This window comes from Pongo abelii, chromosome 4 (genome assembly GCF_028885655.2).
Source record: "Pongo abelii isolate AG06213 chromosome 4, NHGRI_mPonAbe1-v2.0_pri, whole genome shotgun sequence".
NCBI classification, from domain to species: Eukaryota; Metazoa; Chordata; class Mammalia; order Primates; family Hominidae; genus Pongo; species Pongo abelii.
Window position 1 is genome coordinate 127,755,325 of NC_071989.2, and position 15,314 is coordinate 127,770,638.

At 36.7% G+C, this 15,314-nt stretch overlaps 2 pseudogenes; both read right to left on the reverse strand.

Annotated features, from left to right (window-relative positions):
• Positions 1–1,509: 1,509 nt before the first annotated feature.
• On the reverse strand, positions 1,510–1,999 carry LOC100448887 (large ribosomal subunit protein eL21-like; annotated as a pseudogene).
• Positions 2,000–10,715: 8,716 nt separating this feature from the next.
• Positions 10,716–11,126, reverse strand: LOC100449257 (fatty acid-binding protein 5-like; annotated as a pseudogene).
• Between the last annotated feature and the right edge of the window lie 4,188 nt (positions 11,127–15,314).

The window sequence follows — 15,314 nt, forward strand, 5'->3', positions numbered from 1 at the left end:
ATTTGGAGGACTGGAAAGCCAAATCCCAAATATCCACCCCACAGGTTCTTTAGCTCTCTTAATTTGCTTCTTTACCTTAACATCAGGTAAACTATATATCCCTAAGCCTTCTAAGTGTCACCTGTGTGAGACTGTTCTCAATGGATCCTAACAGAATAATCTCTTGACTTCTCACAGAACTTTGTATATATTTTAAAGCAAACAATAAGAAAGCTGATTTTTTTTTCATTGGAAATAAATAGATTTGAATAGTATTACCCCAACATTTTAACTTTGCCTGTTAGGTCAACAAATAAAGCAGAAAAACTAAAAGATAATCCAGTTCCACTGAGAAATTCTGAAGTTCAGAAACTTCAAAAGCTGACAGTTATGGAAAGTGATTTTCTGAAGAGAAGAACATTTTAGGTCAATGTGGACTAAGCTATTTTTATGAGGGGAGAGGAGAGAAAATAACCTATTTTACAATGCATAAATAGGCAAAATACAGAAATTGCAAGCCTTAGCTAAAAATGAGTCTAGATTTATATTACATGTATACATGGTATATTGGCTGAAGTTGCCCAGTTAAGTGATTTCTAGACATCAGGGTTAACATAGCTTAAAAAAAAGATATCTGAGATTGCCGAGTGTTGAGGCACTAAAATTCAAAATTTAACCATATAAGATCTGTTTGTAGCTTCATTCAAAATCCATCTTTTAAGAAGCTTGGTTACATAACTTTTAAGCCTACAGCTCACAAGAATGGAAAAACAGTCAAGTAGAAAGAACCACGTGTTGTTGCAGGGAGCACTGGCTGGGGGTAGTTTTTGTAGGCAGCATGGAAGAAGTCATAAAATTAACCCAGAAAACAGAGAAGTATCATTTGAAGTGAGGTTGAACAGCTCTGTACACCTTAATCTCTTGAAGTTACAGGAGTGTCAGTAAAGAACAATGATGGGTTAAATCAGAGGTCAGCCTACATTTTCCGTAAAGGGACACACAGTAAAGATTTTTGGCGTTGTGGGTCACATTTGGTCTCTGTACCATATTTCTTTAAAAAAAAAAAAAAAAAACCTAAAATTGAAAAAGCCATTCTTAGTTTGCTAGCTGGACAAAAAACAGGCCAGGAACTGGATTTAGCTTGCAGGGTGGAACCTGGATATAGGTGCTGAGAGCCACTGGTTTAGAAAACAAAATTTTCAACTGTCATCTTTATTTTTTAAAAAAATTTAATTTTTAAAAAATTTTTGTAAATTATTTTATTTCTTCCATGATGATTTAGTGGGACTATCTTCAAACCAGTACAAATATTTCATAAATAATATCTGGCTGTTTTCTAACCAATTGAGTAAGATGTTCCACAGTAAGCCACCTCACACCTCTTTCAGCAAGAAATGCATTAAATTTGAATAGTAAAGACATTACATATAAGGACAATTAAAATTTGCTTTAAAGATTTCTTTTGGGAAGAGGACACCACACTTCTACTCAATGAATAGAAACATTTTTACAGTCCAGAGGTATTTTATTTTTTTAACACCTACTATGCCATGAATTCATAGGGAATAGGTTCCAGCAGCTCAGGCTCCTTCCCATTGGTTCTCACAGTGTACTTCGCTGAGTGGAGTAGACTGGCGCTTCAGTTGAACCCAGGTACCTTTGTCTTTGGCTTCTTTTTCTGATTATTTTCCTTCACGCGCTTCAGGAAGCTATCTTGGCTCTTAGAGTGCTTAATGTGTTCAATACGCACATTAATTCTCTTGGCAAGAATCTTGCTTTTAACTTGTTTGTTTACAATAAGGCCAACAGCATGCCAGGTAACACTGTAGACTCTTCCAGTTTTGCCATGATAACACTTGTGGGGCATTCCTTTTTGAACAGTACCCATTCCCTTGATGTCTACAATATCACCTTTCTTACAGATTTGCATATACGTGGCCAAAGGAAAAACTCTCTGTTTTCTAAAACGCCTAGAGACCATATATTGGGTGCCTCTCCTCTTTGCCTTTGTGTTCATCATTTTGGCGAATTACTGGAAGATGGTGGTTCCAGCCAAAAGAACTGTCATGTTTACTTGCCTTAAACAATTTATGGAAGTATGACTGCCTTTCAGGAAAATTTTTTCAATTATGAATGTCAAGGGACAGAACTAGGGTCAAGAAACAAATACTTAAAAAAGTTGCTTATTTATATTTTGCTTACTAATGGAGCTTTGTTTTTGCCATTCTTATTTAAGTATGTTCACGTAAAATTTTCACCGTTAGAGAATAGCTATTTTAAGTCACTTTGGTCATCATTTAACTTGTCTTTTCATATGCTTCCTGTTCCTTTAAGGCTCTTTCTATCTTATAATCTTTAAACCAAATAAAGTATATTAATGAAACAAAATGATTGGCGTACAACTTGCGATTCTTGTTGAGATGTTGGAACTACCATGCATACAATTTATCCCATTCCTCCCACTGTTTTTTAAATATTAAAAATAGTAAGGTTCATTAATAACTGAATTTTTTAAAATGAGCAAATGATTAGGACATGCCACATGTCACATTCGAAGTACTCAACACCATGAGAAGTCAGGGAAATGAAAATGAAAACCATAGTAAGCTACCATTACATACTAACTGAAATGATTAAAGTTAAAAAGACTGACAATACCAAATCTTGGTAAGCATGTGGATCAGCTGGAAGTTTTATACACTGGTAGCAGTGTAAAATGGTATGACCAGTTTAGAAAACGTTTTAGCATTTTTTTTATAACTAGTATACACTTTTCCTGTGAGTCAATTCAATTTCTAGCTACTTTCTCGAGAGAAATGAAAACATATTACAAAAAGGCTTATATAAGAATTTTTACAACAGTTTTGTTTTTAATAGCTAAAATCCATCCACTAGGGAATGGATAAACAGATGATGGTATATGACACAGTGGGATTCTACTCAATCATTTAAAAAGTTAACTAGCCAGGTTCAGTGGTGTGCACATGTAGTCACAGCTACTTAGGAGACTGAGGCAGGAAGATCGCTTAAGCCCAGGAGCTCGAGGCTGCAGTGTGCAATGATCATGCCTGTGAAGAGCCACTGCCCCTACATCTCTAAAATAAATAGTTTTATGTTAAGCAGCATGAATGAGTCTCAAAAATATTATACTGAATGGCCGGCTTGGTGGCTCACGCCTGTAATCCCAGCACTTTGGGAGGCCAAGGTAGGCGGATCACGAGGTCAGGAGATCGAGACCATTCTGGCTAACACAGTGAAACCCCGTCTCTACTAAAAATACAAAAAATCAGCCAGGCGTGGTGGCGGGCGCCTGTAGTCCCAGCTATTCTGGAGGCTGGGGCAGGAGAATGGCGTGAACCCGGGAGGCGGAGCTTGCAGTGAGCCGAGATCGTGCCGCTGCACTCCAGCCTGGGCGACAGAGCAAGACTCCATCTCAAAAAAAAAAAAAAAAAAGTATATGGCATTCTAGAACAAGAAAATTAAAATATGGTGGAAAAGTTCAGAAAGTGGTTGCGCTGAGGGGGAAAGGTTGGATTGCTTGGGAAGGACCATGAGAGCACTCTGGTAGTTATATCCTACATCTTGATAGGAATTTGCATTACACAGGTAAATATATTTGTCAAAACAAATTGAGTTTTACACTGAAGATTTATACCTTTGATTGTATATATAAATTTTTCTTAGAAAAAACTATAAACAAATATTAAACTCTCATCCATTTTATGCATGCCAAAGCACTAAAGGATAAAGTGCACTGATATCTGCAATTTACTTTGAAATGCATAAAACAATAAGAGGGATGGATAGAGGGATAGACAGATGGACAGATGTGACGGCACAAGCGTAATGAGGCAGGAGAATGGAGTCTGGAGGCAAGGAACCTAAGGCCAATTCATGCTGACTTCCTAGAACTAAATCAAAAGGAAAACCCCAACTTTCCACACATAAGTAACAAAAAAATTGGAGACTACTCCCTTTGCAACCCCTCCTCCCCGCCTTTTTCTGCGTGGCAGATGGAAAATTGAAAATATCTCTGATTGGTTGCTTTCTGCAACCAATTGGACATTTGCGTAGGAGTGTAACTTTTTAAGTTTGCTTAACTTTGTAACTTCAGCCTCTGATTGGTTGCTTTCCACAACCAATCAGACTGACTGCAGGCCCAGTCTTCGTTTGCATAGAAATGCAACTTTGTAACTTCACTTTAGCCTCTGTTTGGTTGCTTTCCACAACCAATCACATGCTTGCGTAGGGTGTAACCTTTGTAACTTCAGCCTCTGAAGTAGTTGTGGCACATCTTCATTTCCATAGGGCGCACACCAAGTAACCAATGGGAAAACTCTAGAGGGTATTTAAGCCCCAGAAAATTCTGTAAAAGGGCTTTTGAACCCCTATGCTCAAGCCCACTCCCAGCCTGTGGAGTATACTTTTGTTTTCAATAAATCTCTGCTTTTGTTGCTTCATTTTTTCCTTGCTTTGTTTGTGCATTTTGTCCAATTCTTTGTTCAAAACGCCAAGTACCTGGACACCCTCCACTGGTAACAACAGTACAATGTTAATTATTCAGGAGGTGGGTATAGAGGTGCTTAGTGTAAAATTCTTTCAGGTTTACTGTATTTTCAAACATTTTTGCAATTTAAATATTAGGAAAATACAATAGTGACATAGAAAAAGAAAATTCAACTATATGCTATAAAATAATACATACCTAAAGCAAAATGACAGAGAAAGATTTTTCACTATAGGAAAAATGTATCCCAACACATTATGTCGTTAGCAAAGATTACCGTGGCAGTTAGGGTATGGTGATTATAGTGGAGGGGAGAGGAGTGGAGGGAGAAAGGGAGACCAAGCAAAAGGAGAAGGAAAAAGGTATTTTAACAAAGCTTGCATATTATTACATTTATTTTATAAAATTATGTCTGCATACGGGAATATATGGAAATGGTATAACACTGCACGATACAGTTAAAGCAGTAATCAAAGGAAAATTTCATAATTTAAAATTCTTACACTAATTATAGGAATATAAATAAATGAATTAAGGTTTCAACTTAGTAAGTTAGAAAAACAACAAACCCAAGGAAAGCAGAAGAAAGGAATTATTTATAATAAAATCAGAAAAAGAAGAGAGTTGAAAATAAAAAAAAAATCTAGCATAAATAAATAATTAAATGAACAAACAAATCAACAGGCTGATCTTTACAAAGTCTAATAAATAGCTAACTCACAATCTTACCTAATTAATTTTTAAAAAGGAGAGTATTTTGCTTAACTGTTTGCCAATGAACTTCAAATGCTGTATAAATTTAATGATTTTTTACATCATTGACACAAAATAGAAAATCTAAACAGATGATTTGACATAAAAGAATTTGAGGCTGGCCATTGTGGCTCGCACCTGCAATCCCAGCACTTTGGGAGGCTGAGGTGGGAGGATCATTTGAATCCAGGAATTCAAGAGCAGCCTAGGCAACATAGTGAAACTCTTTTCTCCAAAAAATGAAAAAATTTGCCAGCCTGGCACATGCCTGTAGTCCTAGCTGCTGGGGAAGCTGAGGCAGGTGGATCAATTGAGCCTGGGAGGTGGAGGCTGCAGTGAGTTGTAATCATGCCACTGCACCCCAACCCATGATAGAGTGAGACCCTGTCTCAAGAAGAAGAAGAAAAATAGAATTTGAGAAAGTTTGAGAAATGACTATTCTCCCAGATTTCCTAAGCCTCAGATTCACATGTGAATTCAGCCAAACCCTTAATGAACAGATAATGCCAATCTTACTTCTATTGTTCTGGAGGGCACGGAATGAGAGCTGCCATGTTTGTTCATTAAGTTGATATAATAACAATACTAAAACTTCAAAGGTGACAGAATCCAAAGAAGGTATGGACTAATGGCCTTTAAAAAAAGTGTCTAATAGCACATTAGAACAGTACCTCTTATGGTTCAATATTAGAAACTCCATTAATAGGATTAATCACATTAATAGATTGCGATGCAGAGTACTAACCACTATATGATCATGGCGAGCTACTGGGGGCAAGGAGAAAAATTTATATTATCTCCATAGATTTGGAAAAAGCACTTAAAATTCAGCATCATTTGCTTTAAATTTAATTTTATTTTAAGTTCTGGAATACATATGCAGGACGTGCAGGTTTGTTACATAGGTAAACATGTGCCATGGTGGTTTGCTGCACCCATCAACCCATCACCTAGGTATGAAGCCCAGCATGCATTAGCTATTTTTCCTGATGCTCTCCCTCTCCCTGACCCCCGACAAGCCTCAGTGTGTGTTGTTTCCCTCCCTGTGTTCATATGTTCTCATTGTTCAGCTCCCACTTATAGGTGAGAACATGCGGTGTTTGGTTTCCTGTTCCTGTGTCAGTTTGCTGAGGATAATGGCTTTCAACTCCATCCATGTCTTTGCGAAGGACATGATCTCATTCCTTTTTATGGCTGCATAGTATTCCATGGTGTATATATGCCATATTTTCTTTATCCAGTCTATCATTGATGGGCATTTGGGTTGATTCCATGTCTTTGCTATTGTGAATAGCGCTGCAATGAACATAAATGTGCACAGATAATAGAATGATTTATATTCCTTGGGGTATATACCCAGTAATGGGATTGCTGGGTCAAATGGTATTTATGGTTGTAGGTCTTTAAGAAATCACCACACTGTCTTCCCCTATGGTTGAACTAATAATTTACACTCCCACCAATAGCGTAAAAGCCTTCCTATTTTTCCACAGCCTCCCCAGCATCTGTTGTTTCTTGACTTTTTGATATCCAGAATCTATAGTGAACTCAAACAAATTTACAAGAAAAAAACAAACAACCCTGTCAAAAAGTGGGCAAAGGACATGAACAGACACTTCTCAAAAGAAGACATTTATGCAGCCAAAAGACACATGAAAAAATGCTCACCATCACTGGCCATCAGAGAAATGCAAATCAAAACCACAATGAGATACCATCTCACACCAGTTAGAATGGCGATCATTAAAAAGTCAGGAAACAACAGGTGCTGGAGAGGATGTGGAGAAATAGGAACACTTTTACACTGTTGGTGGGACTGTAAACTAGTTCAACCCTTGTGGAAGTCAGTGTGGCGATTCCTCAGGGATCTAGAACTAGAAATTCCATTCGACCCAGCCATCCCATTACTGGGTATATACCCAAAGGACTATAAATCATGCTGCTATAAAGACACATGCACACGTATGTTTATTGCCGCATTATTCACAATAGCAAAGACTTGGAACCAACCCAAATGTCCAACAATGATAGACTGGATTAAGAAAATGTGGCACATCTACACCATGGAATACTATGCAGCCATAAGAAATGATGAGTTCATGTCCTTTGTAGGGACATGGATGAAATTGGAAATCATCATTCTCAGTAAACTATCGCAAGAACAAAAAACCAAACACCGCATATTCTCACTCATAGGTGGGAATTGAACAATGAGAACACATGGACACAGGAAGGGGAACATCACACTTCAGGGACTGTTGTGGGTTGGGGGGAGGGGGGAGGGATAACATTGGGAGATATACCTAATGCTAGATGACGAGTTGGTGGGTGCAGTGCACCAGCATGGCACATGTATACATATGTAACTTACTGCACATTGGGCACATGTACCATAAAACCTAAAGTATAATAATAATAATAATAATAATTACAATAAAAAAAAAAAAAAAGAAAAAAAAAAAAAAAAAAAAAAAGAAATCACCACACTGTCTTCCCCTATGGTTGAACTAATAATTTACACTCCCACCAATAGTGTAAAAGCCTTCCTATTTTTCCACAGCCTCCCCAGCATCTGTTGTTTCTTGACTTTTTGATAATCACAATTCTGACTGTTGTGAGATGGTATCTCATTGTGGTTTTGATTTGCATTTCTCTAATGATCAGTGATGTTGAACTTTTTTGCATGTTTGTTGGCCCCATGTATGCTTCTTTTGAAAAGTGTCTATTCATATCCTTTGCCCACTTTTTGATGGGGTTGTTTTTTTCTTGTAAATTTGCTTAAGTTCCTTATAGATTCTGGATATTAGACCTTTGTCAAATGGAGCGATTGCAAACATTTTCTCCCATTCTGTAGGTTGTCTGTTCACTCTGATGATAGTTTCTTTTGCTGTGCAGAAGCTCATTAGTTTAATTGGATTCCATTAATCAATTTTTACTTTTGTTGCAATTGCTTTTGGTGTTCTCATCATGAAATCCTTGCCTGTGCCTCTGTTCTGAATGGTATTGCCTAGATTTTCTTTAGGGTTTTTTAGTTTAGGTTTTGACATTTAAGTCTTTAATCCATCTTGAGTTGATTTTTGTATAAGGTGTAAGAAAGGGGTCCAGTTTCCATTTTCTGCATATGGCTAGCCAGCACCCCCAGCACCATTTGTTAAATAGGGAATTTTTTCCCCATTGCTTGTTTTTCTCAGGTTTGTTGAAGATCAAATGGTTATAGATGTGTGGTCTTATTACTGAGGTCTCTATTCTCTTCCATTGGTCTATGTATCTGTTTTGGTACCAATACCATGCTGTTGTGATCAGGTTCAGGTTTCCCTTGTAGTGTAGTTTGAAATCAGGTAACATGATGCCTCCAGCATCTCTTTGCTTAGGATTGTCTCGGCTATATGGGCCCTTTTCTGGTTCTATATGAATTTTAAAGTAGTTTTTCCTAATCCTGTGATGAATGTCAATGGTAGTTGAATGGGAGTAGCATTAAATCTATAAATTACTTTGTTCAGTTTGGCCATTTTCACAATATTCATTCTTTGTATCCGCAAGCATAGGATGTTTTTCAATTTGTTTGTGTCCCCTCTTATTTCCTTGAGCAGTGCTCTGTAATTCTTCTTGAAGAGTTCCTTCATATCCCTTGTTAGCTGTATTCCTAGGTATTTTATTCTCTTTGTAGCAATTGTGAATGGGAGCTAAGTCATGATTTGGCTCTCTGGTTGTCTTTTGTTGGTGTATAGGAATGCTTGTGATTTTTGCATGTTGATTTTGTATTCCAAGACTTCGCTGAAGTTGCTTATCAGCCTAAGGAGCTTTTGGGCTGAGACAATGGGATTTTCTGATATATGATCATGTCATCGGCAAACAGAGAGAGTTTGGCTTTCTCTCTTGCTATTTGATCCTTCCTTCCTTCCTTCTCTCTTCCTTCCTTCCTTCCTTTTTTCTTTCTTTCTTTCTTTCTTTCTTTCTTTCTTTCTTTCTTTCTTTCTTTCTTTCTTTCTTTCTTTTCTTTCTTTCTCTCTCTCTCTTTCTTTTTTCTCTCTCTCTTTCTCTCTTTCTTTCTTAGTGTCTCACTCTGTCACCCAGGCTGGAGTCCAGTGGCATGATATTGGCTCACTGCAACCTCTGCCTCCTGGGTTCAAGTGATCCTCCTGCCTCAGCCTCCTGAGTAGCTGGGACTACAGTCATGTGCCACCACACCCAGCTAATTTTTGTATTTTTGGGAGAGACAGGGTTTTGCCGTGTTGCTCAGGCAGGTCTTGAACTCCTGGGCTCATGTGATCTGCCCACCATGGCCTCCCAAACTGCTGAGATTACAGACATGAGCTACCTTGCCCATCCTGAATACCCTTTATTTCTTTCTCTTGCCTGATTGCCCTGGCCAGAACTTCCAATACTATGTTGAATAGGAGTGGTGAGAGAGGGCATTCTTGTCTTGTGTTGGTTTTCAAAGGGAATGCGTCCAGTTTTTGCCTATTCAGTATGATATTGGCTGTGGGTTTGTCATAAATGTCTGTCATTATTTTGAGATACGTTCCATCAATACTTAGTTTATTGAGAGTTTTTAACATGAAGGGATGTTGAATTAGGCCTTTTCTGTGTCTATTGAGATAATCTTGTGGTTTTTCTCTTTAGTTCTGTTTATGTGATGAATTACGTTTATTGTTTTGCCTGTTGAACCTTCATCCCAGGGATGAAGCCAACTTGATTGTGGTGGATAAGCTTCTTGATGTGCTGCCAGATTCGATTTGTCAGTATTTTTTGCATCAATGTTCATCAGGGAGATTGGCCTGAAGTTTTCTTTTTTGTTGCTGATAAAGACATTTAATGTGGTAGGTATAAAGGGATACTTCTTTAACCTAAGTTGAGTGATTGTTCTATCTCTCCCTTGTCCTTTAATGGTAAAATACAAAGCGCATTTCATTATGGACAGGAAGATAAGTCCACTGTCACTACTACTGTTTAACATTGTCCTCGTGGCACTCGTGAGTACAAGTGGAAAAGGGAAAGGAAACAGATATATAAATACACATGTACTAAAATCAGAGTCAGGGATTGCACTGAGTGATACAAGCATGCTGGAAAGCCTGAGTCAGGGATGGAGTTCAGGGACCCTAGGGTACTGACACATGAGGTTGTGTTCTAACTGATATATTTGTTAATATTCTAACATTCTATTACATGATTTCTCTTTCTTTTCTTTTTTTTTCTTTCTTTCTTTTTCTCTCTTTCTTTTATACAAACACAATTATTTATTAATCAAAGCCATATTTCTATGGCTATATTTACATGTAATAAAGGGATAAAGCATGGACTGGAGAGGATTCTAATTAAACCAACACTTTGAAATAGTTGCATGTAAAATGTTTTTGATAAAGATAATTGAATACAGTAATGACAAAAAAAAGCAGTAGTAAGGGGATTTGTCCGTTGAACTGAGCTTGTTCATTCTGATAACTAATTCTTGTCCAAAGTGATGATGGAGTTTTTATTCTACTTTTTCACAGATCTGAGTACAGGTGACATTGTTTACGATGCAGTCCACCACTAATTTCCTGTCTTTCAATTTTCTTATTTTGCCTTCCTTTCCATTCCACTTCCGATGTCGAACCAATGTGCCATATGTAAAGGTGCAGTCTGAGTTTTTCTGCCATCACCTGTAGTTTCTTTGAATTTCTGTCCCCTGAGTGTGAGAAAACTGTATGATTTTAAAGTACTCTCCATTTTTATGGTGAGGTTTTTGCCATCAAAAAAGCTAATACAATCTTTTTTGGCCATAGCACCCTTTTTTTCGCAGAGGGCTAGTCCCACTCCTAGTTCCTTCATATATTTATTATTCATCAAAGCCTTTGCTGTCCATCAGGTGCCATCTTTTTTCCAGCTGCTGAACAGTGTCCATGGTGGGTGTTGGAAGATGTGTGGAGTGAGCAGAGCAGGGTCCAGCATGGGAAACATGCTGTGCCCTCTTACATGATGTTATAAGGAAAGAATAAAAGGGCAATGGCATGACAAGAGTGTGGCTGTGTTCTCAGATGCTTCAGGATCCTTCCTGTGTGGACTCTGTCCCTGGATATGGTGCCTACCTTAGGGAGCTAGAGGCTGGGAAGAGGTCCAGCAGTCACCTGCATCTGCTACTATTCTGTGTGGACACTTTGATCCTGATAGGTATTATATAGTTATTTCTTGTTTAATTAGAAGGCAAATATTCCAGTTTCATAGTAGACATGTTTGTGGTCTCAAATATATATAACCAACTAAAACACAATTGTTGGCCAAAATAAAAAAAAATCACTCCAGAAATGTGTAGAATGATGCAATTCATGTAAAAATTTAAAAACATTATACTTTCTATGGCTATATTTACATGTAATAAAGGGATAAAGCATGGACTGGAGAGGATCCACACCTGCTTCATGAGAGTGGTTGCTTCTGTTGAATGAGCTTGCAGAAGTTATCAAAGATGATTTCGGTGTATCTGTAAGGTTTCATTTTCTTCATCTAAACTATATTAATTAATTTAACTTTTGGTTTGATTTTATTTCTTACATTTCCCTTATTCCTGTTTCATTTGGAATCTTTGTCCTTCTGTATCATATAGACAGAAACCCTCTGTATCATTATAATTTGATTATTTTTACTTTATTATCTATCACTTTAATAATCGTCAACAGGGGCCTGGCAGAGGAGCTGAGGTAGCTCCCACCCTTCACCCTGATAAAACCTCAGCACATCTAACTGAGAGCTCCCCCAGCCACCCTCATCAAGCCTGGGACCTCTGCCAACCATTGGGTATTACATCTACACATCTGCCTTAGCTACTACCAGTGCTTACCCAAGGACACCTCCCCTAATTGGCCTAAAGCCTGAATCATCAACTCAGTAAGTAAAATACTGGGGAAAAAGTAAATAAATAAATAAACTGTATACCTTGAGAGAATGAGATAAGCTTCAAGAGATCCCTGCCATTCCAACCCTGTAGGAGACAGTGAACTTGCCCGTGCACCAAGTATATAACTACTACAACCAGCATCTGGGAAAGCCAGTGCACAAGACTCTCCGTAACTAAGGAATTCATATAGAATGTTCACTCTTAAAAGCGCCAAGAATCAAATTAGGCTAAAATAAACTATAAGCATTAAAGTCATATGCTTAAAAAAACACAGTCCAATTAAAAATAAATTCAAGAACAATTTGAAGAAATAGTCTACCCAATTGAGAAGGAAGCAGAAAAGTAAATCTGGTAATATGACAAAACAGGGTTCTATAACACCCCCCAAAATATCACACTAGCTCTCCAGCAATGGATCCAAATCAAGATCAAATCTCTGAAATGCCAGATAAAGAATTCAGAAGGTTGATTATTAAGCTACTCAGCGAGGTACCAGAAAAAGGTGAAAACCAACATAAATAAATAAAAAAAATCCAGGATATGAATGAAAAAGTTTCCAGAGAACTAGATATCATAAAAACAATCAGAACTTCTGGAAATGAAAGACACTCTTAGGAATATATAAAATGCAGTAGAAAGTTTCAAAAATAGACTAGAGTAGAAAAAGGAATGTCAGAGCTTGAAGACAAGGCATTTGAATTAACCCAATCAGACAAAGAACAAAGAATTTTAAAAACTGAACAAAGTCTCCAAGAAATATGAGATTATGTAAAATAGCCAGACCTAAGAATAATTGGTATTTCTTTTTTTTTTTTTTTGAGATGGAGTCTCGCTCTGTCACCCAGACTGGAGTGCAGTGGCATGATCTCGGCTCACTGAAAGCTCTGCCTCCCGAGTTCATGCCATTCTCAGAATAATTGGTATTTCTGAGGGAGAAGAGAAGTCTAAAAGTTTGGAAAACTTATTTGAGGGAATAATTGAGGAAAACTTCCCTGGCCTTGCTAGAGATCCAGACATGCAAATACAAAAAGCTCAAAGAACACCTAGGAAATTCATTGGAAAAATATCATCACCATGGTACATAGTCATCAGTTTATCTAAAGTTAGGACAAAAAGGAAAAAATTTTAATAATTGTGAGACAAAAGCATCAGATAATCTATACTGGAAAACCTGTCAGAATAACAACAGATTCCTCAGCAGAAACCTTATAAGCCAGAAGGGATTGGGGTCTTATCTTTAGCCTCATTAAACAAAATAATTTTCGTCAAGAATTTTGTATCCAGCAAAACTAAGCTTCATAAATGAGCAGAGATAAAGTCTTTTTCAGACAAACAAATGATGTCAAACCCGCACTACAAGAAATACTAAAAGAAGTTCTAAATCTTGAAAGAAAAGTTTGAGATACACCAAAATAGAACCCCCTGAAAGCATAAATGTTATAGGGCCTATAAATTTACATTCAATGTTAATATTGAGATGTGAGGTGCTATTCTATTCATCATGTTACTTGTTACCTAGATACTTTGTTTTTTTTCATTGTATTATTTTTGGGTTATGATTGGGTTAATTAAAACGTCTTGTCTTCAAGCTCTGACATTCCTTCTTCTACTTGTTCTAGTCTATTTTTGAAACTTTCTACTGCATTTTGTATATTCCTAAGAGTGTCTTTCATTTCCAGAAGTTCTGATTGTTTTTCTTTATGATATCTAGTCCTCTGGAAACTTATCCATTCATATCCTGGATTTCTTTTATTTATTTATTTTGGTTTTCACCTTTTTCTGGTACCTCCTTGAGTAGCTTAATAATCAAAGACACAAGGAAAAAAACAAAGTATCTAGGTAACAAGTAATATGATGAATAGAATAGCACCTCACATCTCAATATTAACATTGAATGTAAATGGCCTAAATCCTCCAGTTAAAAGATACAAAAGGGCAGAATGGATAAAAAATCACGAACCAAATATCTGCTGTCTCCAAGAGACTCATCTAACACATAAGAACTCACATAAACATAAGGTAAATGGATGGAAAAAGATATCTCATGCAAATGAAAACCAAAAGTGAGCAGGAGTAGCTATTGTTATATCAGACAAAACAGACTTTAAAGCAATAACAGTAAGAAATGACAAAGAAAAATATTATATAATGATAAAAGGATTAGTCCAACAGGAAGACATTACAATCCTAAATTTATATCCTAACACAAGAGTTCCCAGATTTATAAAACAATTAGTACTAGACCTAGAAAATGAGATAGAAAACAAGACAATAACAGTGGGGACCAATATTCCACTGACAGCACTAGACAGATCATGAAGACAGAAAGTCAACAAAGAAACAGTGGACTTAAACTATACCCTAGAACAAATGGACTTAACAGATATTTACAGAACATTCTACCCAACAACTGCAGAATATACATTCGTCTCATTAGCACATGGAACATTCTCCAAGAGAGACTATAAGATAGGCCACAAAAGTCTCAATAAATTTAAGAAAATTGAAATTATACCAAGCACTCTCTCAGACTATAGTGGAATAAAACTGGAAATCAACTATAAAAAGAACCCTCAAAACTGTACAAATAAATGGAACTTAAATAGTCTGCTCTTGATTGATTTTTGGGTTAACAATGAAATCAAGATGGAAATTTAAAAATTCTTTGAAATCAATTATGACAGTGACACAACTTATGAAAACCTCTGGGACACAGCAGAAGCAGTGCCAAGAGGAAAGTTCATAGCATTAAATTCCTACATCAAAAAGTATGAAAGAACACAAATTGACAATATAATGTCACACCTCAAGAAACTAGAGAAACAAGAACTAACTAAACCCAAACCCAGCAGAAGAAAAGAAATAACAAAGATCAGAGTAGAACTAAATGAAATTGAAATAAACAAAATACAAAAGATAAATGAAACAAAAAACTGTTTCTTTGAAAAGATAAACAAAATTGATGGACCATTAGCAATTTTAACCAAGAAAAAAAGAGAGAAGATCCAAATAAGCTCAATTAGAAATGAAACTTGGGATACTACAACCAATACCACAGAAATACAAAAGATCATTCAAAGCTATTGTAAACAGCTTTATGTGCACAAACTAGAAAACCTAGAGGAGATGGATAAACTTCTGGAAATATACAACCCTCTTAGACTAAACCAGGAAGAAATAGAAACTCTAAACAGACCA